The following is a 27,240-nucleotide window of genomic DNA, read 5'->3' as shown; positions in this document are numbered from 1 at the left end:
GATCACATTGTGATCAGTCTTTTTATTGTCTACCTTTCCCTGTATGCTATGGACTCCTTGAGGGCAGAGACTCTGTTTCATTCATCTTCCCTCCACCCCCTACCCCAGTGTCTACCCCCTGGAACTGAGAAGATCTCAATAAATGTTTGTTGATGGATGAGGATATATTATTCTGGCTGTGAACTTACCTATACCAGGCATGGTTTTGATCTACCCAAATAACCACATATTGCCTAACAATTTTTAAGAGGTAATATCTGGGAATGGCCACAGAAACCCCAGCTGTCCTATTTATGGCTTTAGCAAAGTTGAAAATTTGTGTGTCTGGCACACAACTGCTTTCAGAATGAGAAATGCAGATTCATCATGAAGATAGATAGATAGATAGATATTCGATGTATAGAGTGGCATCCTAGATTGCTTTCTTTACTTTAAAAACTATTTTCAATCAATCTCTGCATCCTACTTGTTCTACTGTCTTCATATCTTTAAAATCTATCTGCTTTTCTCCATCCTCACTGCCGCTACCTTAGTACAGGCTACCATCGTCCCTCACTCAGTTTTTAGCAACTGTTTCAGTCTTGTTCCTTCTGCTCCCAAATCTATACTCCATATTGAAGCCAGAATGTCTTTCTAAAATGTATCCAATTATGTCTTTGCCATGCTTAAGACCCTTCAATGGCTCCCAGTTGCATACAGGATAGTCTTAACTCACTGTCATAGGATGCAAAGTCCCTCATGTTCACCTCTGTAGCATCATCTCCTGATGCTTCTCCATTGATTTTCCTGCCCCATGAATGTGCCAGGCTCTCTCTTGCCTCCTGGCCTCTGTGCTGCTTGTTCTTTGACAGGAGTGTCTTGTTCCAGCCCAGCCAAAGCCCCACTCCTTTCCCTCTGTATATTCAACTAAGTTCTGTCAGGGCAAACGTTTCCACTCAAAATTCCTTTCCTGAGTGTCCACTGCCTCCTTCCCCTCCCAAAACACACGTGGGCTACAGATAATTTCTTTGTCTTCCCATGGGGCCCTGTGTCCTTTTTACACTCAAGTATAGAGGCTTCTCTGCTTGTCTATGTATCTCTCTAGTTGTTTGGTGGTGAATACTAAGTCTTGCTTACTTAATATATTCTCTAACACTTAGCTTATTCTCAAGCACAAAACACTTCACAATTAAGAAGTAAATGACTGAGAGTAAGAGAAAGGCTCAATGAAGGGTCAATTCAGTTAATTTTTGCCCAAACTGGGTCTTTCTTAATTCGACTCATTTCATGTGAATCCTTGATAAATTTTTGTTGATGGGAAAATTGGAAATAGAAGGTCAGAACATTCCAAACATCTTTGGTGAGTTAAGTCCTTGTTTCTGATACTTTATAAAAATTTTGAAAACTAGGATGACCAACTGCCCTGGTTTGCCTGGGACTGCCCTGATTTTTGTACTTAAAGTCCCACTTCCTGGGAGAATCTTCATTTCTGGTTTCAGCCCTGAAAGTCTCACATTCTGGGTAATCTGCCTCATTCCCGGGCTAACCAGGCACATGGGGATAGCTGTTTCCTTTAATAGTCTCATGCCTTGGAGGTCGTCTCCCTAAGACTTCTGCCCTACTGAGTTACAGAACTTCCAGCACCTCCAGGGGTGGCAACTGATGGGAAACTTACAAAAGCTAAGTATGAGCTGAGGCTCTCTGAGATCACACCAGCTTTCTGTAAGCTGAGGAGGCAGAGGACTTACAATATCCTCTCAATAGCCCATCTGATGGAGGCGAAATTCAAACCTGAGACCGAGCATCTGCAGAACTCCCTCTCCCAGCAGCTGTGAGGAGCCCTGGGGGTCCTGAACTGGGAGTTGGAAGACCTGGAGTGTAGTTGGAGATTCCCCAAAGCTAGTTGACCAAGGACCAGCTGTTTAACCTCTCTGAGCCTCAGTGTCTACACCTGTAAAATGATAATACGTTTTCTATATGAATCCCACGGATGTTGGAGATTCAAAAGGATAGTCTATGTGAGAATAATTTGAAAGCCACAGGTACTCTGCAAATGTGAGTGACTACCATCATCCCCTAGCAATGTTATGTGAACACAAGCTGAGTTTTCCCACTAAAAGTTACAGTCAATATGATTCTAGAAGTGTCTGCTCTCAAGCATATAAAAAAGACCTGTGCAGAAACATGAAGCGAATCTGCAAGTGCATGATGTACAGCTGCAAATATTAGAAGCTCTTGGCCGTGATACAAGGCTGGCTAGCCACGAAAAGCAGTGTCTTCCTAAGATGTGGCCTGGGATCATTTCTTTTACAGAACTGAACTATACAAATTTCACAACAGTAATCTGACTACCTGATCAGTATTTTTAGTGACATTTGCCCAGGTCGGCCTCAAACCAAACACAGGATGAGCTGAATTTTGAAAGCTGTATTGAAATGTAACATCCATCCCTTTATTACTTTAATGCTGTTATTTTTTGTGTTTTTTCGAGAAGCATGATGTTGCATTTCTATTTTATTCTCTTTCTGCAAAATCACAGGAAAGCTATCAATTCTGATGCTTTTCTCCATTTATAGCAGTTTTGGAATATAAGAATATAAAATGTTTTCTAGATAGAATGTAATATACTACCTTTTGCAGAAAATCCATGTCATCCCTCCACACCAGCTCATCCCCCAACACACACTCAGTTACATCGTGACGTGTTTGCACCAAAGAAAATTACTGACCCTATGATCTGAACAACAAAATGTTCTCAAAATATATTGCCTCATCTGTTAGGTTTGATTAAACCATTTATCAGCAAAAAGTAAAAATTGCTTTTCTTTGCTTAGCATGTCTGGAGATTCAGGAGTACTTTGTGGGGCTATTGTTATCTCAGCATTTGTGGTTGAACTGCAAACCATTACCAGTTCATAATAATATGGAGTTGAGCTTAAATTAGGAGGAAAATTATCTTATGTCTTTTGCTTGCACTGCTTGTCACATCTGGGTTTGACTCTGACTTTATTGTTGGCCAGATTAGACCATCTACAAGCAGTTAGAAATATAGTTTATATATGTATTTGCTTCTATTAACAAAGTCAGATCATCAGTCCTCCATCCATGATATACATGAATTGAATTCTTTTTTCAACTATAGAGATAGAATTATGGTTTATGCTTTCTTACCTTAGTGAAATATCTGACTAAAATTAGGAATGTGGCTAGACATTAAACAGCAGATTTTTAACCTGTATAAAGCTCATTGATCCCGAGTGCTTCTGAATTGCTATCTTCATCTTTTTACCTCTTATCTCTATTTGTGGAGTTTGTTACTCCAGTGAATGTGAATTAGATGGTTGCACGGTTTGATCCTCTACAGCTCTATGAAGGTTATGTGGCCTTCACATACGTGGTCAATCTAGATAAGTTTCTAGATGAAACTACATTTGGTGTAGGATGATTTGAACAAATTGCAACTCAGTCCCCTTTATAGACATACTGCCAGCAGAATGCATAAGACCAATGCTGTATTTATGTAGCCACAAAATTGGACCATGGTTGATTCTTTTTGAAGGTTTTGGAGAGATTTTGCGGAAGAGATTGGTAACACGCATTTATTCTTCTAATATTTATTGAGCAGCTGCAGTGTGCTGGGTACCACACACATCCTAGAGATGAGATCAGGAGACAGTCCAGTCTGTGAAGGAGTTTAACATCTAAGGGGCTGCCAGACTTGCAAATAAGCACTTACCAGCGACAACTGCTGTAACCGAGGGTTTAAACCGTAAAGAGAGCCTGGGTGTAGGAGAACCTCAGATTTGCCTGGGGCTGTCGGGGAAGTTTTCTCAGTGAGAATAGAGTTTGAGTCGAGGCTTGAAGGATGATTAGAAGTTTAAACAAACAAACAAAGAGCACTGCAGTAGGGGAACGTGGTACCAAGGTCTGCAGGCCAAAGAGAGCACGGTTGCTCAGTGTTGCTAGGGATTACAGTGTGTTTGGGGTGGGAGGGTTGCGCTGGGAGAGGCTGTGGGCTGGGTGGGACACAGGTAGTGAGGGTCAAGCTGATCACAAAGGGCCTTGGTTGCCAAACAAGGAACTTAGCTTTTATACTGTACAGAGCTTTTAAAAAATCCAGGCAGAGGTTGTGACAAATGTCAGGAGGGAGGGTGGCAATTATACATCTCTGACAGTCTAGCTGCCCCCTCCCCTGGAGTGACTGTAAAAGCTAGGGTGCCCTTGAGAATATGTCAAATGTGAGTGGCAAAGAGCTAAGGTTCCTGCTTCGGCAGTGGTGAACTATCAAGCATATTTGAGAAGGGGTATATGGCATCATTTTACTAATGAGGGGGTAGGCTCAGATAGGTTAAGGGACTTCTTCCCTGGTTAAAGGTCTAGTGATGTTTGAGGCAGGATTTCATTCAGATTGACTAAACGCGCTGGTGCTGTTTTCATCTCACTAAAAGGCTGAAGAGATGATAAAAAGGGACAGGGTAGATAAGGATTTAGGGCGCAGCAGAGTGACAAGCTGAGGGCTGGGTGATGGTGTAGAATGCAAAGAGAATAGCTGGGTAAATTTTAAGGGAAGAGGAAGACGCTCAAAGGATTAGAGAAAATAATAGATGGGCATTTGATAGAAGTCCTTAGATTTCTGGCTAAAGAGCCATTTCCTAAGGGGAAGTTTCTGGAGAGTTATAGCAAAGTTCAGAAGGAAGTAGTGGTAGGATACTAACACCATGCATCAATGACACTAAAAACTAATTTATCCGTAATCTAGCATATTGATATTGAGCTGAATGATAGTTGGGGAATTGGGAGCCCAGACACACTGTAGCAGAATTCAGTATAAGACAATGGCTTGCCCTCCAGACAATGGCATTAGTTATTAGAAACATGAGAAGTACCAAGGGCACAGACTCTGGCAATGGTGCTGCTGTGCAATGGTACTGCAACTCAGCTATTTCACTCATTCGAGCACAATCCCTTGTGTCAGGGATAACTCATAAGCAATGCTTGTGATGTTGCTTTGCTATTTTGCAAAATACACAGAGGATATGTGCACAAAAGAGGAAGCATTTCACAGTCAAAACCAACTGGCTGGGGACAGCAACTCATCGCCCCATGGGCTTTTTCTGAGACCTTTCACACTTGGACTCCTTAATTCAGAGCTGGTTCCACCCCAGGTGGTAAGTGATTTGATTACTATGAACATATTCTTCATTGCTTTAACATTTGGCAAAGCTCAGTTCTCACTGTGGCCTTCAGTTTTTTCCTTGCCTAACACATCAACTTGACACATTCTAGAAGCTTCTTTCTCTTCCTCAATACCCTGGAAGCCTCCAGTGAGCAAGAATTGGTGCTTTGGAGATACAACGTATCACTCAATCATATTCAAAGATGTGAAAATTTTTTCTCTCAAAGTTTACTGAGGCTGTTTTAGCATTCAGCAAATCACGGATAAGGGCTCTAAAGTGTGGTCGAGGTCAGACAATGGGTTTCTTTGTTTGGTATTTGTATTGATATTTTCCTTGGACATGTTTCCTCCTTAGACATCATTTGTAAGGACCAAAACCTTTTTTCCTGATTTGTGAGATTATGAGGACATGGCCTAATGCTTGGGTAAACTGCTTTGAGTTCCTTGACACCAGCCTAAGGATAAATGAGACAACTCAGCCCTCAGTAGAGGGGCCTAAGCTTGCGCCTGCCATGTTGTAGTAGCTTATTGGCAGCTTTCTTCATCACAACCAAAAAAAAGGAACATCATTAATGCTGATAACATGCTAGATGAACGGACTAATTAGGATTACCAATATTTTCATTGCATTTTGCCTTTTAAATTTTGAAAGTGGACCAATAATATTCAGTTGCACCTTTCCTTTTTAAAAGAATGCTTCTCTCTCGCTCTCTCTCTCTTTTTGGGGGGGTTTATTTTATGAAAAACAATCTGGCGGTTGAGTTCTGATTAGAGGTGAGGCAGGCTTCAATATGCAGGGATGAGATATTAGAGCAAAAGATAATGCTTGAAACCACAGTTTTAACATTCAATTTCAGTGCTGTCCAGAACAACTATAAAACTGGGGAAAGGTGAGTAATAGATCTGACAGCTGTACTCTAAAATGGACCTTATTAGTGAAATATAAATTATAACCAGGCATTTCCTATCAGCATCCCGTGCAGTTAATGATAAGCAGTCAATGAGATTTATATACCCTTAGCATTTTTATAATGAGTCTGTTGCTTTGATGACAGTTTACTGTCAAACATTATGCTCAGAAATTTACAGCATTTGATTCAAATGAATAGACAGTTTAGCTTCATTGCAATCTGTTCTTATTTTCCCTTTTCATGAGGCTTGCACTTTCACTTCTCTCTTTTTCCTTTTTTTTTCCTTCCCTCGACTAAGCTCTTAAACACTACACTGGAAACGAAGTTGTGAAGTGGGTGCGCATTGACCAGCAGAAAGCGTGCGTGAACTTGAAGGGAAAAGGTTTACTGAATTCCAAGAACAGATTCGAGGAGCCTAAAGAGAAAGCATGTTACGCTAAAGCATTAAAAATTTGCAGACGAACCGGGATGGTGGCTGTAGGGAAGTTGTGAAGTGTAATAGAAAGAGATTGGCAGGGAGAAGGGCCTTGAACTCTGCGAGGGGGTGGCCCATACACATTTGTGGAGAGGAGATAACATCTTGCTCCCTCCTCGAAAGACTGCATATCAGTTCCCAGAACTGCCCACAGCGCTGAGGACAAGTGCCCAATAAAGATTGCTGACAGATGGACTGCAGCTGGAGAGGGCTGCCAAGACGATTCAGAGGGACCCTCTACAGAGCCCCGCTGCCCCCACAGGGTCATTTTGCCACATAGTTCAAGTGGACACAGCTGTTGGATCTGATGGCTGCTTCTACACAGTAGGGAGTGTGACTTGGGGTAGCAGGTGCCTGATTTTCAGGAAATAGAACTGCTTCTCAGAAAATGTGGTCTTTCAGGTACACAGGCTTTGAGCACAGGTGTTTTCCAAAGGTGGTAGAATTAGAACGGTATTTATGCAGCATTTTAAATATAGCTCAAATGGGCTAACAGCATTCTTCTCTCTTCTGTCCTACGCTCTCTATCCTGTTTCAGACTCTTCATGTCTCCTTCACCTACCCAAGCCCCACACATCCTCTGGGGTGGTGGGAGGGTGAGCTGGAAATACACACCCGTCGTTGAGGTCCAGGATGGCTGCCACCTGCTCCCCTTCTGTTCCTGTTCTGACCCTGTCTCCATCTCAACTCTAAAATCTTGGCTCTAACGTACCTGTACCTGGCCCTTTGGATTCAGTATTGGATGATCATCTTCTTGGTTTTTGAGTCTTGGCTTTTCTGAAAGAACCCAGAGATGGAGATATAACATATTACTCTATTTATCATATGCCAAAAATATGAAAAGTTTTTCCCTCAAAGTTTACTGAGACTTTTTTTAGTGCTTAATACATCAAGAATATGGGCTCTAAAGTGTGTTAGAGGTCAAACAACGCGTTGCTTTGTTTTGGTATTTGTATTAATATTTTCCTTGGACATGTTCCCTGCCTAAGACATCATCTGTAAGGACCAACAACTTTTTTGTTGATTTGTGAGATTATGAGGATGTGGCTCTATTTCTCTGTTTCTCTGGTTCTTTGTAGACAAGGCTGCTTCTGGTCAGAATTACTCTTTAATTTGAGCTCAAACCATGTCAGTGACTATTTCACTGGTAGTTAATCCCAAGGCCCCAGCAAGGACCTGGGCGGACATTCAGACACACATCATTTTAATGATGATTTCAACTATGATACTAGCATCACTATCTGTTTAGGCCCACTACACACCAGGCTCTGTACTAGATATTTTACGTAGTTTACTTTTTAGTGTTTACTGCAGCTTTGTGAGAGAGTACTATTATCCACATTTTACAAATAAGGAAACTGAGTCTCTGAGATGTGTCAGAGCACAGATTCAAATCCAAAGCCCAAGATTCTTTCAGCAATTTTAGAACCATAAGTGGGAGGTGATATAATTCAGGAAAATAAGTAACTCTGATTTCTCACCCCACCATTCATCTCACTGTCTTGTTTTGTGGTCTCAGCTGGTAAATTTTTCTCTTTTTTTTTTTTGTGAGGATACTGTTTCATGTGATCATTCTTGCCTCCAAGCTGATTGTTGACAAGTGTTAAATTTAAATAATGCTATGCTTAGGAAAGAAAGGGGGAGAAAGCTTTGGAATTCTCTGAGGCCTGAGTCAGGCGAGACAGCAGACTAGGTACCAGGGCTGAGTTATCCTTGAGGAATCAGTAAGTTGGTGGTTTTGGTGTATTCACAGGAAAAATTCCCATGTTGCTTCTGTTAGGAAAAAGGACACTGATAGTGGCGGTCTCCAGCATACACTTAAATCAGAGCACCATGGTGAGAGCAGGGATCGAGGAGGAGTGGTTGTCAGGGAGAATTATGAAAGCAAGTGAGCGCCATGGTGACAACTTCAGAAGACATTAAAGGGTCTGAAAAGGGTCATGGACAGAAGGCAAAGTTTCTCCAGTGTGCCCAGGAGGTCATGTAGCTGAAGGCACACAGCCCTGGTGACTGAGCAGCATACTGAGTAGAGGGCTTGGAGCTAGCAAATAAGAGGCGCATATTCCACCATCAGGAGCTTAGATGCAGATGCAATGTGTGATCAAGTGGTTTTTGCTCAGACTGGGCGCGAAAATCCTTTCTAGCTAAGAACCAATATTCCTTTAATGTAGCATAGTACGTGCACGGGGCTGTCTGCCGGTTTTTGGGGCCTTTGAAATACAATATTACCAAAGTTGCTGACATTTTATTCATAGAAGATGAAAATAATGCATTGGTTATCAAATGCCTTTTCATAAACATCATGTTCATGCATTTCATATAGCCTTTCTCCAAGATTTAAAAAAAAAATAAAGCTTGTCCTTAGAAACTAAGACAGTGCACGTGGAATGGTTCTAAATGAAGATATTAATATTCACATTAGAGCTAAACCTCGCTAATTTGCACTAATGACTGGGAAACCTATTGCAAATTACCAAATTAGTGAGTAAACCAGCAACCAGGATTCAGAAAACCTAAAGACGCCACCAGGAAATGAACCCTTTTCCATAATTTCATCAATGCAATTGAATTTTAACTACTGAGAGTAATCCACAGTCTATATTTTGCCTATCTTGCAAATCTGTGTGCATTTTAAAGAGCAGTGGTGGGCTATTAAAATAAAATTTGTTTTTTATCCATGGTCGTGGTTAAGAAATGCATGTAAAACAAAGCAAAACAAAACCCTTGGAAAAAAAGAAACTGAAGATTTGTCTAAAGGATTTTCATTTTTTAACATATTTTTTAATTGTAATACCAGACATAACTGTTCATTTTCTCTTTTAGTTATCAACCAGAATATGCAAAAACTTAACAAAATATTGCATAGAAGACTCATAACCATCAGTGAAATCTCTCAACTAACCAGGCACCTTATTTGTGAGAGATAATTTTCCAAAGCACAGTTATGTGAAAATGGAAATTGACAAAAGTGGGAGTAAGGGTAGGAGTCGCAGTTTGTCAGCAGTGACAGTAGCAGATCCACATGCTATGACAGTGTGTGGCACCTAGGACCATCTGTGACTTATCCGTTAATATGCTGTGGGGTTTTCTCTTATTCTTAATAAACATTCACTTTCACACCTAATTTTGTGTTCTTTTTCTTAACTGTATAAATTTCTGCTTTCACAAAACTTGAATCCTCCCTGGTCGTTGGAACCAAGGGTGTGGGCTTTTACCGAGGAGAGTTAGCAGAGTAAGAAGAGAATGGGCTGAGGGTAGCATCCAAGAACATGGATATTTAAAGAGGAAGAATACTCTGGAGAAGGAATGAGCTCTGGGCTCAGAGAGCTCCAGAGATATAGAGACCTCACCTCATCCTCCCTTGCCCTCTTCCCTAGGTAGAGTTCTCCTCTATCTTCTGAGAGGCAAGAGGGTCTCTGCCTTCCCTGGCACTCACAGAAGATCAGAGCTTCAGCCTGCCTGGATCAGATGGGGCCTGTGCAGAGAATGGGAGTCTATGTAGCATGTGTCAATTTGTATGGGTTATCTAGTAAATACTCAGAACCACGTGTGACTCGGAGTTTTGAAAACATACCCCCCATCTTGTTTTTCTCCATCGTCCTGTGCCTCTGCTAGTGTTTATTAAGCTTGATTTTCTTACCTCACTTACAAATTCAAGTTACGGAGTACACACCAGGTGCAATTGGTCAACTGTGAATAGATCTGGAATTGTTTAGGCTTGGCCAACTCCATGAAGTCCTGAGGGCAACATAGCAGGTGTTGGGAAAAGCTGAATCTAGGCTCAAGTCTGCTGTACTTCCCCACACATCCTCTGACTTCAGTAGTAGTGATATAAAGAGCTCTCTTTCCTTACGGAACAGGGACCATAAGGCAGGAGATTGACTCTCTCAGATTACGTTAGAATGAGGACTAAGAAGGCAAGAAAAAATAATCTACCAGCTGTAACTATGTTTACCCTTTTGCCCTCAAACTACATATCACATTGCAATGAGAGCCCATGAATTTCAAAGACAGCCTTGGGCAAGAAGGAAAATGTACATCCCAGGTATAGAGATTGGGGATGGGAATTTTGCCATCTTATATAATAGATTTCTGTAAAACATCTTGCCTTTGTCTGATTTAACTACATACCTTTGGAAGCTAAAATAGAACCATGAAAGAAGCATAAATAATTATTGTATTTAAAGAACTTATGATAGGACGAATTATTCGTGTTGATGGCTAATTTTAACTTTACCTACCCCTTAAAATGCACTGTACTTGACAATCTGTTTGAGGCTCTATATTCTTTGAAGAAATAAGGAATATGAATAGTATTTTTCAAGGGAAATGGGTTGTTTTTAAGTGTTAAAATCTTTGAGATAAAAAAGGAAATAAAGCTTTGTTTCCCCTCATGATTATTTAAGCAGAATTGTATGAGTTTGTTATTTATTTATTTTGAAGCTTCAAGAATTTTGGAGTGTTGAGCTTGTTGGCAGTGCCTTGTGCTTTCTCCTCCACTTTAACAGCTTTGATAACTTCCTTGGGCTGTTTCCCCGGAGACCATAATGGTAATGGTCGTAATAGGTACACTTAGTCTCCATCACTCTTATAAGGATGCAGTTGGTGTGAGTGGGTGAAAACTTCTCATAATGAAATCCCATTCCAATTACTATAGTGTAGAACTTAAAGCCTCAGCAGAATACACTGGGAACATTTCAGCATCTTCTTGTTTTTTTTTTTTTTAATCCAGCTCGGTTATTATTACTTCTTAAACTTTTGTCTGCAGGAATCCATCAATGTCCTTTTTCAAACTCTCTGAAATGCTCTCCAAAGAGGATTCAGAGATAGGTAATTTTCTCTTATCTGAGTTTTCGTGAAATTTTAGTTCAAGTTTTATTGTATTTTTAAGAGCCCTCGAGATGCCCATAGAGATAGCGGAGAAGAGTTAAAATACACAGGCTACAATGCGTTTATAATCTTAAAATATTCTTTAGGAAAAATAATCAGCGTAATCATTCCTTTGTTCAGTAGAAAGGCTGCCCAAGCTGTTAACATTTCCAAAGGTTTGAAAAACCAACGCCCTTAAGCAGGTTATATGGAATTTTCACAAAATGTGTTGAAAGTGTTTATAATACACATTAGCAGACAGACACAGTGAGTACTCTTACAGAGTTGACAAGAGAATGTCAGTTTTTGGAATCTCTCTGGACTATGACAATTTAATCCTGTTAATGCCTTGATTCTGTTAGGATGATGAAAGGAAGATTTTCTTTCTCTTTGTTGACTTAAAATGTCCTTCCATGAAACAACACTCTGGCAGAACAGTCACATATTCAAGACAGAAGAGGCTAATGGATGTTTCTAGAAGTGTTTACTGAGATTTAGCAATTGGAGTTAATTGTTTCATTATACTCTATATCCATGTTTGGCAATGTTAGAGTCTGACACCTTCTCCTTCTGTTTCTTCATTTTTTTCTTCCAATTTCCAGATGTGTTTTTAAAAAGAAGGCAAGAGTGGTTTCATTGCAGTTATCTTTTATTGAAAGACTCGTTTATTCAGCTTCTGTCTTCAGCTTCTCTTTTTAACAGCTTTCCTAGAAAGCAATGAATGAAAATTCTTAAATTTGAACAAAAGGAAAATTAACTTGTCATTACTATCTTCTTGATCATCAAATTTCCAAACTGAGAATAATTACCCTAATAAGGTAACATTTTAATTAAGATAATGAAAATTGTTTTTCTCATTGTCCACTTAATTAAAATTAATTCTATTATCCACTGACATCATGATGTAGAATTCTGGCATATACATTATGGTCAACAGAAATTTATCGAGTTTGCTTATATGAACGCCATCTGCTTATAGGCTAATTTGTCCAAATAAAACCAGGAGAAATATTTAGGGCCATTTAAACTCAATTCATTCATGACTCAAAATATTGTTTAAGCACCTACTATAAAGAAGATATGATGCTATCATTTTTAAGGACACAAAAATGTGTTATGCACTGGCCTGCTTTCAAGCAGTTTGCAACTAACATAATTATTAAAGACAAATAGTCACACGATGTAGTAAGAGAATGTCAAGTCTGACAGTGTGAACTGCCAGAGGATGGTGAGCTCACTGTGGGCTGCTGCGTTCAGAGAAGGCTTCCTGGGTCGCGCTTGATAAATGAGGTGTAAATAAGCTGTGGTATCTATGAGGCAGAGGTATGATCAGGCCTGTAAGAGAAATAGAAAGGGAGAGTCAGAGCACTGCAGGTGGAGGAGTTGGCACAATTAAAAATGCATCGGTAGAACGTGGCAAAGGATGTTGGGGTTAAGTGGGAAGGGCAGTGGACAGGTCAGTTAACTTGGAGTAGGAGGGAATAACAGAGGAGAGGCAACCAGACAGGAGATGGTACTAGAATGCCTGATAAACTCATTTAAATGTTATTCAAACTGGGATTTTCAGCTATGACTTCAGCAAGTTAAGATAAATAAATTTCTGTCCAAGTGAGAATTAACCTTGTTGTCTCAATAATTGATTCAAATTTCAATATCGAAGACAGGATGACTAGACAGTATGAGCTAATGGTCTTTATTTTGTTCACCACACTTTTGACAGGAGCAAATAAACACATATTTTCTGTTCAAAGTGTGTCTACATATCAGCCAATGTTAATGGTTCTCAGAGGGACCCCTTTGTGTAGGGGGAACACATGGCCTTACATATGAGTCTGTAGATAGACACATGCACATACACAGATCCATCTATATACATATGTGTGTATTTTGGACAGAGAGTTTGTATAGAGGTTGCTGAAAATCCCGGTGTATAGTAAACAGCCCTTGCTTCACTATACCCAGGGGAAGGGTTTTCTTTGATATGTATCTCCTCCTGTTATTTACAGGCACTTCTGATGATGAAAATGAATGGACCAACCATGCCACAGTCTGTTCTTTTCTTACAAATGTGCGTGGTCTTTGATCACAGCTCCAGGCTGTGATCAATAATTAGCCTATATTCAAAGACCTCCTGTGAAAACCACCAAGGTTTTTGTCTTTTCAGGTAAACTCGGCGAGTAAGTGGCACTATATACCATAAACTTTTCGAAGGCCAAGCTCAAGAGCACACATCAAAATAGTGCTACAGTAATTGTTTTAAAAGGATTCTTAATCTATAGGTAGAATAACTACATCTAATCTGGCCTTTCACCATGTACTGCTGAATACAATTATTTAAAGTCGTTTGTCTGGTGAGTTACTGAACATTTCATAACAAATCATCTTTTCTAGGAAATAATTCAGTGTGAGACATATTGATGACAGGTTTAGATTTTAAAAAATGGTAATTTATAGTATCAGCTCAGTTGTCTTGATGACCTTCACTATACTATACCAGTATTTTACTATTCTTCCCTGTTCCTTGCCTTCCAACATACTAGAGAATAATTCATATCCTTGCTAACCTTTGCAAATGATTTCCCTGAAGGTTTTCCTTCATCGATATGGGGGAAAACTAACCCATTGTCATCATCTTTTAAAAAGTAATTAGCCATGAATAATTTTTCCATCCTGACATCTCTCTAACTGAATTGATTTTCTTTTTCTTTTATTTGAAGGTAGATCTATTAATTGTGGCCATGTTAGAATGCTATCGCCCTTTCATTTTCCCATTTCTTACTCTCTGCTTTTCTGTGAATGCTGTGAGTTGCAATGGGCTTGTAGAGTTTAATGCCATGCAAACACCTCCTTGTTTTATTATATATTCTATTCCAAAGCAGAAGAATGGATTTGTCTATCCAGCTTTATTAGGTTCGATTTTGGAATATTTTACTTAATGGGTTATTTTCATGGCAGTCCCCATGCAACATTTATATGGGAAATGTTGTGCTTCTTGATTAAAAATATTCCCATGGGAATTTTTTCCCCAGGATTTTTCTTAAAATTACCTTTTGGCTGCATAAAAGTGAACAATTAACTTTTTACTGGGCAGGAGTTGGTCACCCTATAACAAACTTGAGACACTGAAATAGAATAATTGGAGGAGGGCCATGACAAAGGATAAAGGAAAAGCAAGCAGGCCATGCCTACATAGTTCCTGCTTATAACGCTTAGATGGGATTTAGTCTGTGTGCTCTACTAAGGAGCTACCCTGGAAAATTATTCAAAAGCTTTGGCTGCTACAGGCGCCAAGAGGTTAGTTATGCCTTTGCTTGCTAGTCTCCATTAGTCACTGATTTGCTTCTGGGCACAACTCGAGGGATTAATTTTTATCTACAAGTCCCTGTGAGGTTGGGTCCTGGTTATCTTGGCAATAGCATTTCTGCTCACTCTAAAGGCAACTAAGATTCACAAGGGAGACTCCTTGATAGAATTATATACGATGAGAAGCCAGGGCTCCACACTTAAATAGGTAACCTTAATGTGCTGTGACTAGAATTTGGCAGTAAACAGGTATTTTATGTTCTGCCAAGATTTTACTACCAGATACACTCTCCTCTTAGCTATTTAATGAGACAAGTTCTTTCCCCCCTTTTCCTGTATTGGAACATTGCTTAGATTTACATCTGATTCAAAAGCAGCTGTTCCCAGTTGCTTCCTGGTACTTAAGGTCTGAACTGTGTCTAGTGTTAGCAATTTGAACAGCCTTTGTAGCTTGGATATTGATCTATATGATGCTGGTGGCTTGGTAAATACTCATGAGAGCAAACAGAAATGAAAATAGTGCACAGCTCATTAGTAGAGTGTTGAAAGCCTCGGATACACTCTGAATTCAAAACCAACTCAGCCAAAAAACCACTCTTTCTTGGCAAAGGCAATCTCTCCTTGCTTCAGTTTCCTGAGTTAGAAGATAGGGATTCCACAATTTTCTAAACCTTGGCTTTTATGGAGAATGATAAAGATTATTCATTGGAAGTGAAGTTGCAAGTAGAAAGTGCTCCAGAATGTGAAAGGAAATAACACTAATTAAAACTATATCTATAGAAGAGGGTCTATTCCTAGCAATCTGAAAATCTCCTCAGCAATGAAATGCAGCTGAATGTGACCTTTTGCTATTTTGGTCATCTGGTTAAATGCGATGGCCTTTTCGTTGTCCTGGCAACTTTCAGGAAATTGAAACAAAATATGGATATAACAACACCTGAAAAAGACAATTTGGTATATTGTACTCATTGTCTAGGGGTTTGTCGGCCAATGGCTCTGAACTTGTTACCTTCTGAAGGTAATGAAGAAAGAAGCAGAAAAAGATAAGGCTGACATGTAGCTTACGCACCTAAAATATGATTGTTTTCTGCCTAATCTGGTCCTTGGAGGAGGACACCACCACCCAGCCTGCTGTACCTGCCTGAAACCCCAAACCATCCGTGTGAACGTATTTGTGGATGTGGTATCTCCTGAGGGACTGCTCCATGCCTAGTGGGCACTCTGCTAGATAAACAAGAAGGACAGGGTTCCTGCTCTCATGAATCTTACGCGCCTCATGAAGAGACAAATAAAGGGTATAAAGTAAAAAACGAAAAGTGACAGATTGCTCTAAGCCCTGGGAAAAGGACACAGGAGGTGCTGAGGTAGACAATAGTGTGGGTCCTTACTTCCACGGGGTGGTCCTGGAAGTCTGCTCTGAGAGGGGACATTTATGCTGAGGGTCAAAAAACAAGGAGGAGGCCTCCAGGTGGAAGTTGCCAGAAGAGTGCCTCAGGCAGAAGGAAGGAACAGAGTGTGAAAAACCTTGACGTGAGAAAAAAGAAAGAGCCTGGTGCTAGAGAGTGGACTGTGAGAAGGGGCTCTAGGATCTGCACGTGTTGGAAAGGGTTCTGGATTTCATCCCAAGGGCACTGGGGAGCCTTCTAAGAATTTTAAGTTGAGCACTAATATGATCGATTTTCCTTTCAAATTTTGCTGCTGTGAGGAGGATGAACCGAGGGTTCCACCTCCTAAAGGAGCTCTTGAATGTGCTCTCTTCTCTCTTTCTCACTGTCACCACCTGTCCTGGCCACTGTCAACTCTCACCTCACTAAGCGCAATAGCCTCTTGACTGGTTTCTTCATATGCATCTTTCCTTCATTGAATTCATTCTCCACACTGTAGCTAGAGTGATCCTTGCCCTATACAAACTTGGTTTTGTTCCACTCCTGCTTAGAAACTTGCAGCGGCTTCCCATTGCTCCTGGGTTATAGTCCACATCTTTCACTTGATGCAACCTGCACTGGCTGGGCCCCTGCCTGCCTCCCCAGCCTCAGCTGAGCCGGCTCCTCCACCTCTCTGGACTCCAGTCATACAAGGTCTTCTTTTCATTTCCTGAACGTGTGATCATATTTCTCCCTGTCTCGGTGCCTTTGCACATTCTTTTTTCTGTCATTCTAAAATTCTATCCTCCACCTTTACAATTCCCAGTTCCCCTAACTCAGTGGTTCTCAAACTTGAATGTGCATCAGAATCAGTTTTGCTATTTCTAAAGTGGGAAAATAATACATATCTCTCTAGGGATATCATGAGGATTGTGTAGTTAATTCTTGAGAAGTATGAATAAAAGTTAAATGTTCCTTGAAGTCCATATCTCCTCTCTCTGTTGCCGTCAGGAAGTCTAGAATCGGGATTTTGTAGTCAGGCAGTGAGTAGCATCTAAGTATACGATTCTGGAAACCTCTGCTTAAAGCAGAGAAATGACTGCATGGCTCTCAGCTGTAGAAGGCTGCCTCAGGACTCAGAAAGCTAGTCATACCTCTCACTAGTGGCATCTCTCCGTGCATCATCGAGTGGACATAATCAGCACACTGCCTCATAGTGGTATGAAGATTCAAAGGGTAATACATGTAAGTTCTATGAATGGTGTCTGACACAGTACTCAGGAATATTTATCACTATTTTATCATTATTATATTTTTCTAGTTTTGATATGCTGCCTGTTCAAAGAATTCAAACGACTGTAAAGAGTGGGCTTAACTTTAACTTAATCAGTGGAGTACAGCATGGAGACATTGGGGCTTCTCCAAAAGGACAAATAAACTGCTAGGATGTCAGAGTGACCCAGGTCAGGCCTAAGCATCCCGTCTGTCTGTAGCGTGTGCAGCCCAGAACTCCAGGCCAGAATCCCGGGCCTGGGCTCAAGTTGGCTCTGCCTGGCTTTGGGGGAGACCTCTTATCTGGGGAGGGGTTATATTCTCGACAGCCATGGCCTTTCTTATCTCCGTGACTGTGCACATGTACATGTCCCATTTCCAGGAAGTCTTCCCCATGGTCTGGGTGACTGATGCCCTGTGTGCTTCCCATTGCACCTGGGCTTGCTCCTATTGGAAGACTGATCACCGTGGGTGGTAACTGTAGAGAGTCCATTTCTATCAGCCTCACTAGAGTATACGCAACTTGAGAGCAGCAACCCTTAGTGTTCCTACTGCTTAGGACAGATTAGACGTTCAAAACAAGCTTGTTGAATGTGTGGATGTATCACAGCAGCTTTCTTCTGTGACTGGAGGGGTGGGGCATCAGGAGGCACTAGTTAGCTGGCTGGAGCATGAATCCAGAAAATTAGAAACTAACAGAGAAAGAGGATTTAGGGAAGGAAGGTGTCACTGAAGATAAAACATGAACTACCTTACGATTTTGCCTAGAGTCAGTATGTTTAGAACAGCTTTTATTTACACACATTTTCAAGGAGGCAGTGCCATGATACAGAGAGTGGGCTTCAACACACTTAGATATTATAGAGTCCCTAACAGGTAATGAGCACACAATCTTAACTGTACAGTATATTTTTGTAGCTGCAGACCAGAAAGCCTACTTATAGCATCTTCTTGACACTCCCTCTTCCCTTTACCTCACCTCTTATTTATGCAACATATACTGATTAAATATATATTTTGCACAATGACAAACAACAAAACACTAGCAAAAAGTAACATACCTGGCAATGCAGTTGAAGGGTTAACTCCTAGTTATCTGCCTAGCAAAGTAGAGCACTCAGTTCACGTCCATGAGTTGAGAAGGAAGGTTGTGCTATAAAAATGCAAACTGCCTTCTGATTGGCAGGTGCAAGGAGGCAGTGATTTGGCATGCTTGTTCTTTATATTCCCTTTGAAGAACAGGATACTGGTCCAGCAGGCTGCCTATGGACAACTTAGGAAACAGAACATCAACACTGAAGGCACAGGATAAGGATCAGACTTTTGTTCTTGCACCATGTTTTAAGTCAAACAGCCTTGGAGGCTATATCTCCAATGCCTGCCGTTCCAGGCAGCTATTCTTCCTTTGGCCAGACCTGTTGGCACCTCAACATATGCATGCAACTCAGCACAGAATGTCTCCTGCTTAAATTTTCAACTTTAAAGATCAAATTTAATGTGTGCAAAAAATGAACTTGGAGGAATTTGCACCTAATCTTGCCTGGTAGACTCAGTTTTCAAATTTTTCTGAATGATGAATGCAAGCCCCACCTCCAAAGAATAATACATATAAGAAAGGATATAAATTTCTTTTTGAGGCTGTGAGCTTCTAGATCACTGACCTACGTCTATTAAATTAGTTTTCCCCTCCCTGAAGGCCAAGAACCACTCTCCTGCTCTAGGCATTCTCTAGCTTGTACGGTGCTTGCCTCCCTCTTCACTGGATGAGATCTCTAGGTCAGCGTCTGTGTCATTTTCTAATATCCTCCCCCAAATTTAAACACATTGAGACTAGACCACAGATAATTTGAAATAAACAGAAGAATTTTTATTCATATATAGAAGCTTAGATGGGAAATATAAACCACATTTTGAAGCAGATATTTGGACTTGGAGATATTTTAATGTACAGGAAAGAACAAAACCACTAAATTCATTTATATGCCTAGTGAATAACGTGCACAAAGGCAGTATATATTTTAATCTTGGCCTTTGTCCCGTTGCTAAGCTTTTTCCTTATTTTTAACTCCATTGTTTATGACTAGGTGGTGCTTTCAAGTGTCTATCTCTGATAGCTCTGAGCATCGCTGTATATGTAACATCCTCTGAGGGTCTTTTTAAAAAACAACTGTATTTTGATTATCAACTGAAATGTTCATTTAAAGTCTTAGAAGACAATGAAATTGAGCAACTGCATCCAATTTAAAATTGGTTGGAAGATTCTATCTATCTATGTATCCACCCATCTATCTATCTATCTAGCCATCCATCTATCTATCTATGTATCCATCCATTACATGCCTATATACATACTCTCCAGACGCACATAAAGGATCAAGGACATTGTCAAGCTTCATTATTTCCATGTCATCTTAAGTCATTTCATAATATATTAATGAGTAATGAAAACAAATGATCTCTTAGCAGAGGGCATCAATTGTGCAAACATTTGAAAACTTGTTGATGGGCTCTGCAGAGTCTAATCTGGAAGGGACAAAAGACGAAAACACTACAAAAGAGAGAAAGACCAGATGGCCACTGTAACGTGATAGAAGTGATAGAAAAATTTTGAGTGTAGGGGGAGAATACAAAAATACAACTCTCCTCAAATGCCTGAGAAGAGTAGTTCTCAATTTCCTTGTGGATTAATTGTGAAAGTATGCTACCAATCTTTGGTCCAGTTCTTAATGAGTACCAATTATTGTTAATATTTTACCAGATCTCCTATGGGGCATAACAGGGGGTTAAAGATAATAAAAATTTATAACAGGTCATTTTCAATGACAGTGTGTTGAGTCTAGGCAACAACAGTGAAGAAGAGGTCAGCAAGGAATGGGTCCTGGGATGGGATGAGAGGATAGATAGCATTTAAACATGATAAAAAAGACACAAGAAAAGAGTTGACATTAAAGAACATGGAGATATCCCAAAAAGGATGAAGGTCAATGATAATATTGTATAAATTATTACATAGTAAAAATAATGCACAAGCAAAGAGTGTCTTCATTTTGGTATGATTTCTAGAGTTTAGATTGATGATGAGCTGAGGCTTAGGAAGGTTGGGATGTCTGTTACATACATTACTGACAATAAAAGAATGTTATTACACCTTGCCTTTGCAATTTTGACAAGACTGTCAAAGCTGTTGTGTCAAAATAACTGTTTATGTCTCCCCAGATGGAACAACTATATCACGTCAGAGGCAAAACTTCCTGCTTGTGAACATGATGGCCAAGCTCACTTTATATCTCACCTCTGGGATCCAGGTTTAGATCTCTGGTTATCAGCATCTCCCATACAGAACCAGTGGAAATCCAACTCTGTCACTTATCTTAGTCGTTCATTGATTAATGTGTAAGTAGGTGACCCAAAGGGAAACTGCATGATTCTTCTTGAAATATAAGATTTTCTTCTGTGATTCATTTATTTACTTTGTTGTTGATGATTTCAGTTTTTCTTTATGTAGAATACTGAGCATTTTATAAAACTATCACCCCAATAGTGGAAATACGGAGCCTCTATGGAGAGGTAAGATATAGAGTAAAAGATGATCCCATTAACTGCACGTTTCTTCCTAGGACTGTCTAAGAACATGCCCTCCACTGGGCACTTAGCCATCTTTCTGCATACTTGGATTTGGTAGTCATTAGAACTGTTAGGGAATATTCTGGTTCTCCACCTTCCAGGCACGTGGTAGGATCCCCACTCTCCTTTTGAAGGTATGCTTTGCCCTGTCACTTGTTTTTGCCAATGAAAGGTGAAGAGATGTGATGTGCATGGCTTCCCTTTTTCTGCTTTGAAAGCACGTGTTGCGATGGCAACTCTGCTCACTTGGGTCCCTGTCTGAATACATTGGGCAGAGCCCCTGCTGCTACCTTACATTGAGCATTCATACAAGTGAGGAACAAACTTTGTTGTGTTGAGCCACTGAGATTTGTGAACCTAGCCCATCCTGAGTGGTACATTGGGAAAGAGCAAAATCATTCAGTCTACGGATGCATATGTGAATCTATAGTCTCCCCCCGACATCATAAATTCCAAATTAGGTATTTGTTTTATTTTATCATCGTAAAGGTCCCCAAAACAGAAAGACAAAAACTTGTAACATTTCCGAATTATTATTTCTGGTAAATTATTACTGCTTCATTAAACATTATATAAAGCTGTTAAGTACTAATTATTTGTAGAGTAAAGTTTTAAAGTTATAATTATGGCAATAGCTATGACTAACTCACTAACAAGGATTGGGATTGCATTGCCAGCAGTGCCATGGGTAAACTTTGTGAGCAGGTGACAAAGGATGATTAAAAAGAAATCTAGGGCTACTGCACCAGAAAGTGTGATTTGTTATCTTGTTTTGACAAGTGCAGTTTAGCTTTAATTGTACGTGATAACAATCTGTAAGGAGAGTGGAAATGTACTGGGATTTATTCTGGAAAGGTGAGCCAAAACACCTCAAGACTGCACACTGTTCTTAAGTCAGCTGAGAAATGAGGTGTGACATTGCCAAGTTTCCATGCAAAAATGATTATGTTTGTAGATTGAGAGCGAAGGAACCTAAATTATTCTATTGTCTATTCTGGCTGACCGACAGACAGATTTACTTAGTCGAGGACGTGTGCTGCCAATAATTGAGTGTCTTCTATTTTTCAGTTTCCAGAAAACTACTTGATAATTCAAGTTTTTTTCCCCAGCAAGAATCACTCCCATGACCTGTGTTCATTTATATTCTTCTGCGATGGTTTGGTTGTAATCCAGGGTTTTCTGGCTGATTAACTATGCACCGCTTGTTTCAAACCAGGCAAACTCCAGCATTCGCCTGGTCTGCTTGTTTCTTTTTCATGGGCAATATTATGAGATTTCCCAACTTCTCCTGGAAATGCGGTTGTTAGTGCATAAAACACTTTAGTTGAACCTTAAAAAAATGAAAATATCACCTCACAACAAGTCTACCATCATATGGAAGAGAAATCATCTCTCTTTCTCATCTAGTCCAAGAAAAAAAGAAAAAAGCAAAATAAGAAACTGAAAACTGAATTACCCATTAGCTGTTTGATATCAAAACCTTCTTAAATGTCTTGAGGTATTGTTACTTAATTTTAGATTTTTTTTGCTGCCTTAAATGTAATCTCATATATATTTTTTCCAATTCAAGTAGGCTTAATTATTATTACAATAACATAAACATTTGCATGTAAATTATATATTAGAAAGAAGGATACCCCCAGAAAGTGATTGTATGTAGTTTTCTACCTCTCCTTCGATTCTATTACTTTAAATTCAGGCAATACAATCTCTCTTTAAACTTCTCCCAGGATTACTTTGCATTACTCCTTATTTGTTCCTCTGAAGATGAAAGGTTATTTACTATAGCCCTTGCACTCGCTAAAACTTAATAAGAAAAATGCTTGTAAGCAGCACAGTGGTATCTGTCAGAAAGGCAATAATTTGGTTTCAAAAACCTGTCTGATCCTTTTTCTTTTCTTTAGACTCTGCCAACTGATACGAAATTGCCTATCAGTGACTCGAACGGACAAAAAGCAAATGCCTATGGGAACCTCTGACTCAGAGGTCCTCAGTCTTCCGTTTGTTTATATGGGTGCTTCTAAAGGTGGGGACTCGCACACCGTTAGGAGGTGCTGGGGCAGGACAGCATTTCAGTAAATATGGAAGGTAGGTGTGTGGTTTGAATGGCTCCTTAGGCCCGTTTGATAAGGCCTTGCGATGAAGAGCAGGTGTCAGTTCTCCTCCTCCTCTTGAAAATCATTGCCTTGATTTTGATGGAGACAATGTTTCAATAGCGCGTGCTAGTGAGGAAATTAGATAACCTCTAAATTCTCTTTAAATGGAAATATTTTAGGTACATTTGGTAAAATTATTGAGAGTTTCAAATAGCTTATTCTTTATAGCCATCTTTGTGGTCAAGGGTGTGCACTAAAATTCTGGATCACAAATAGAATTATTAGGAAGGGACCCTTTACTCTGTCAATCTTGAATAGGTAGGCCCCTATCTTTCTGCTATGCAGAGCAGAATTCAGAGGAAATGGGGCCATAAAAGTCACCTCCAAGGGTCTGACAAGGTTTTGGTACTTCCCCATGGATTCTAGGCACTCTCTGTACTTGGCCCATGTGACTTATGAGTTGCTTGCTTAGGTCCCTTCAGTTTCTGGGTTTCCTAAGGCAGCACCTCAGTCTGTGCGTGAGACTTTTCAAGTTTTTTTCCCCTAAATTTTTGAATTGTTTATGGCTCCCTTGTCTAATACCTCTTCTTCCCCCTTCCCCATGGCATTCATGGCCCTCAATATTATATGGCCTCCATGTACAACCTTGACCTTCCTGACATGTACATTGTCTTCCAGCCAAGTGTTTCTTGAGAGTTTTGCTCCCTCCCTTAACTCCAGGCCTTGTCCATGCTCCTCCCCTTGTCTGGAAGGTGCTTCCAGCTTCCACTGAACTTGTGACAACCAGTACATCCTGAGAGGCTTCCCAGTTCAGTGAATGGTATCATCATCCACTAAGTCTCCTGGGATAAAAACATAGGGAGTATCCTTGATTCATTCTTTTCTCTCCCTCCACCATCTACACATCAGCAACTCCTGTCAATTCTATTACCAAATATATTCCCCACATTCTGAAGACTTCTCACCATCTCCCCAGTGACCACTCTCATCTGAGCCACCAACTTTTGGTTCAGGAGGACTAAAACAGGCCTCTAACTGGTCTCCCTATTTCCGTGTAGGACCCACATGAAACCTTCTCCACTCAGCAGCCAACGTGATCTTTTAAAAGTATAAATCAGATCATATCACCCCTGCTTAACATCCCACAGTGACTTCCAATGGCTCTAGGTATCTGACCTCTGGTACCTCCTTAACTCACCTCCTACTTCTCTTTCCTTGCTCGTTATATTCCTGCTTCACAGAACTTTTTCTGTTCCTTGAACAACTGAAGCATATTCTCCTCAGGAACTTTGCATTTGTTGCTCCATCCGTGTGGAATCCATTAGCCCCAAATCTCTGCTTCTTAAAATTCAAGTCTAAGATCAAATGTCACGTCCTCAGAGAGGGCGTCCTCAATCACCATGCATGAAGGAATCCCTGCCTCCCAGTCACTCTGTATCCTATTAGTTTGTTTTGTTTTCACTGACGTTCTTATTTATACTCATTTGTTTATTGTCTGGCTTCCCCCACATAAAGAGGGATATTATTTTTCTTGTTAACCACTCACTGGATCTCCAGTGCCCAGCTCGAGGCAAGCCTCTATATTGGTTGTCTGAGAGGAGCAGTCTGAATCACTATCTCCTTCATGAATGTCCTTAGTCTTAGCTCCTCTTACGGCACCTACCCCACGTTTATGTACTTGTCTCTTCAGTTAGATTTGAAGCTTTTCAAAGGCCTGCGCTCTATTCAACTTTTTATCCTCCAGATTGCTTTTTGTGGGGTGGACACGTAATATATATTTACTGAATTCAATTATATCCTTCTGTTGTTGAAGGAAATTGAGGAACGTATTTAGGTAGTGCTCTGTAGCAACAACCTCGAACAGATACTATACGGTACGTTCATTTTCAGCTATAAATTCTCAGGTGTGCTTTCTCCCCAGATTTCCCCATTCAAGAGCTCACTCTACAGAACCTGCTAATAGTCGACGGGTTCAAAAGGAAATGAAGCAGAACTAGCAAATAGAGGGGCAAAAGAAAAAACTCATGTCTTCAAAGGTTTAATCAGTACCTACTGTGTGTTGTGAATTCCCGACAAAATATAGGAAAGAGCATGGATTGGAGGTGTTAGGAAGCAAGATAGCGGTCATCAAGCAGAGAGAAAGGAATAAGCAGAGAAAAGAAATGACAAAAAGGAGACATGTTCAAAATTCAACTTTTTAGTCATTCTAAAGAGGATATAGAGAAAACCTTCCCAATTTCTACAGTGGTATTGGTTACTGAGATTTCCATAGCAGGTAAAGAAAAGACACTCTCAACCCTCTGTAATGTGTAAATTGCTTTTAGTTGCTCTCCCCAGGAAAGCGAGACGTGTCAGCTTGGAAATTGTTAGGCTGCCAATCCTATTGTCAGGCAACCAGGACATTTGAATTCCGATGTGCTGAAATTCCATTTGGGGATGTTCCACCACAAATCCTTAACATATAGAGAGACTTCTGGCTAGAAAAGAAGTCAGCTTCACACATCAAATCTCTTTTCAAATATATTTTAAACAGCTCCGCTCAAAGAATCCTGGAAACAAGTTACAAATGAGGTATTCAACAAGGCTGGGGACAGGTGGGAGGCAGAGCAGCCAGTTATTTCAGGAAGAACAGCAGTCCTCCACTTTCACAGCAGAGTCATTCTTCCATTTTTATTCATTTGAGAAACATTAGGGCCAAGGCAGTTTATCACAATACGTCAGAATTTAGGCTTGGAGTCACGAGGCTTGGTTCAAATCCTGGTTGGGTCACCTGTTGTCATGGTTAGCTTTATGTGCCACACATGAATCTAGGTGTTGCTGCAAAGGTATTTTGTAGACGTGGTTCACGTCTACAGTTAGTTGACTTTAGCTAAAGGAGATTATCCTTGATAATCTGTGTGGGCCTCATCTAATGAGTGAAAGGCCTTAAGAGCAAATCTGAGGATTCCCTGAGGAAGAAGAACTTCCGCCTGTGGACTGCAGCATCTGCTCCTGCGTGAGAGTTTCCAGTCTGCCACTGGCCTGCCCTACAGATTTCAGACTTGCTCAGCCAGACCTCACAAGGGCATAAGCTAATCCCTAGAAATCTATCTCTCTCCTAGTAGGTTTATATATAAACCAGTAATTTTACATATAAACTAATCTCTACTATTTTCTTTCTCTAGTAAAACCCTGGCTGATACACCTAGTAACTGAGCTGACCTTGGGAAAGTGCCCTGTCCTCTCTGTGCCTCAGTTTCTTCGTCTATAAAATAAGGAGATCAATAATACCCATCTCACAAGCCTGCAGTAAGGAGTAAGTGTGTTCATAAATGTAAGGCCCTGAGACTGTGGACTGGCACATAGGAAGAACTGTTCTTAATTATTAAGCACCTATTGTTTGCTTATGGCAGCAGCTGGGAGAAATAACAATAAGGAAGATGAGATGCCTGACATTAAGAAGCATGCCATTCCTCAGAGGGTTCTAAGGCACAATCACAGCTAAAGTCAATCGGAATATAACTCTAGTGCATGCTCATGATTAGGGAAAGTTTGGCTTACAATGCTAATGATACTATTAATGAGGATAGATTGTATTTATCTACTATGTGCTAAATATGGTACAACTTCATTTGTTTGTTTTTCATTTTTGAGGAAGATTAGCCCTGAGCTAACATCTGCTGCCAATCCTCCTCTTTTTGCTGAGGAAAACTGGCCCTGAGCTAACATCTGTGCCCATCTCCCTCTACTTTATATGTGGGACGCCTGCCACAGCATGGGTTAACAAGCGGTGCATAGGTCTGTGCCTGGGATCTGAACTGGTGAACCCTGGCCCGTCAAAGTGGAACAATGCGAACTTAACCTGTGCCACTGGGCTGGTCCCTATTTGTTCATTTTTTTCATCCTTCTTTTATTCATTTGTTATTTCACTTAATAAACATTCATTGGGCTCCTTTTATATATTTGGCATAGTTCTAGATGCTAAGGATATAATGGAAAATTAGACAGAAGGGGCCCCTGCCTCCTTGTAATATATATTCCAGTAGTGGCTACAAACAATACATCAGTATAAAAAACACATAATATAATTTCAAGTATGATAAGCTCCATGAAGAAACATAAAGCACGGTAAGAATGGTCAGGACAAGTCTGATGACACTTAAGCTGAGAACTGAATTACAGAAAACAGTAG

This window comes from Equus quagga, chromosome 6 (assembly GCF_021613505.1).
Source record: "Equus quagga isolate Etosha38 chromosome 6, UCLA_HA_Equagga_1.0, whole genome shotgun sequence".
Taxonomy (NCBI): domain Eukaryota; kingdom Metazoa; phylum Chordata; class Mammalia; order Perissodactyla; family Equidae; genus Equus; species Equus quagga.
The sequence above is the reverse complement of the archived record's forward strand: the minus strand, read 5'-3'. Positions refer to the sequence as shown.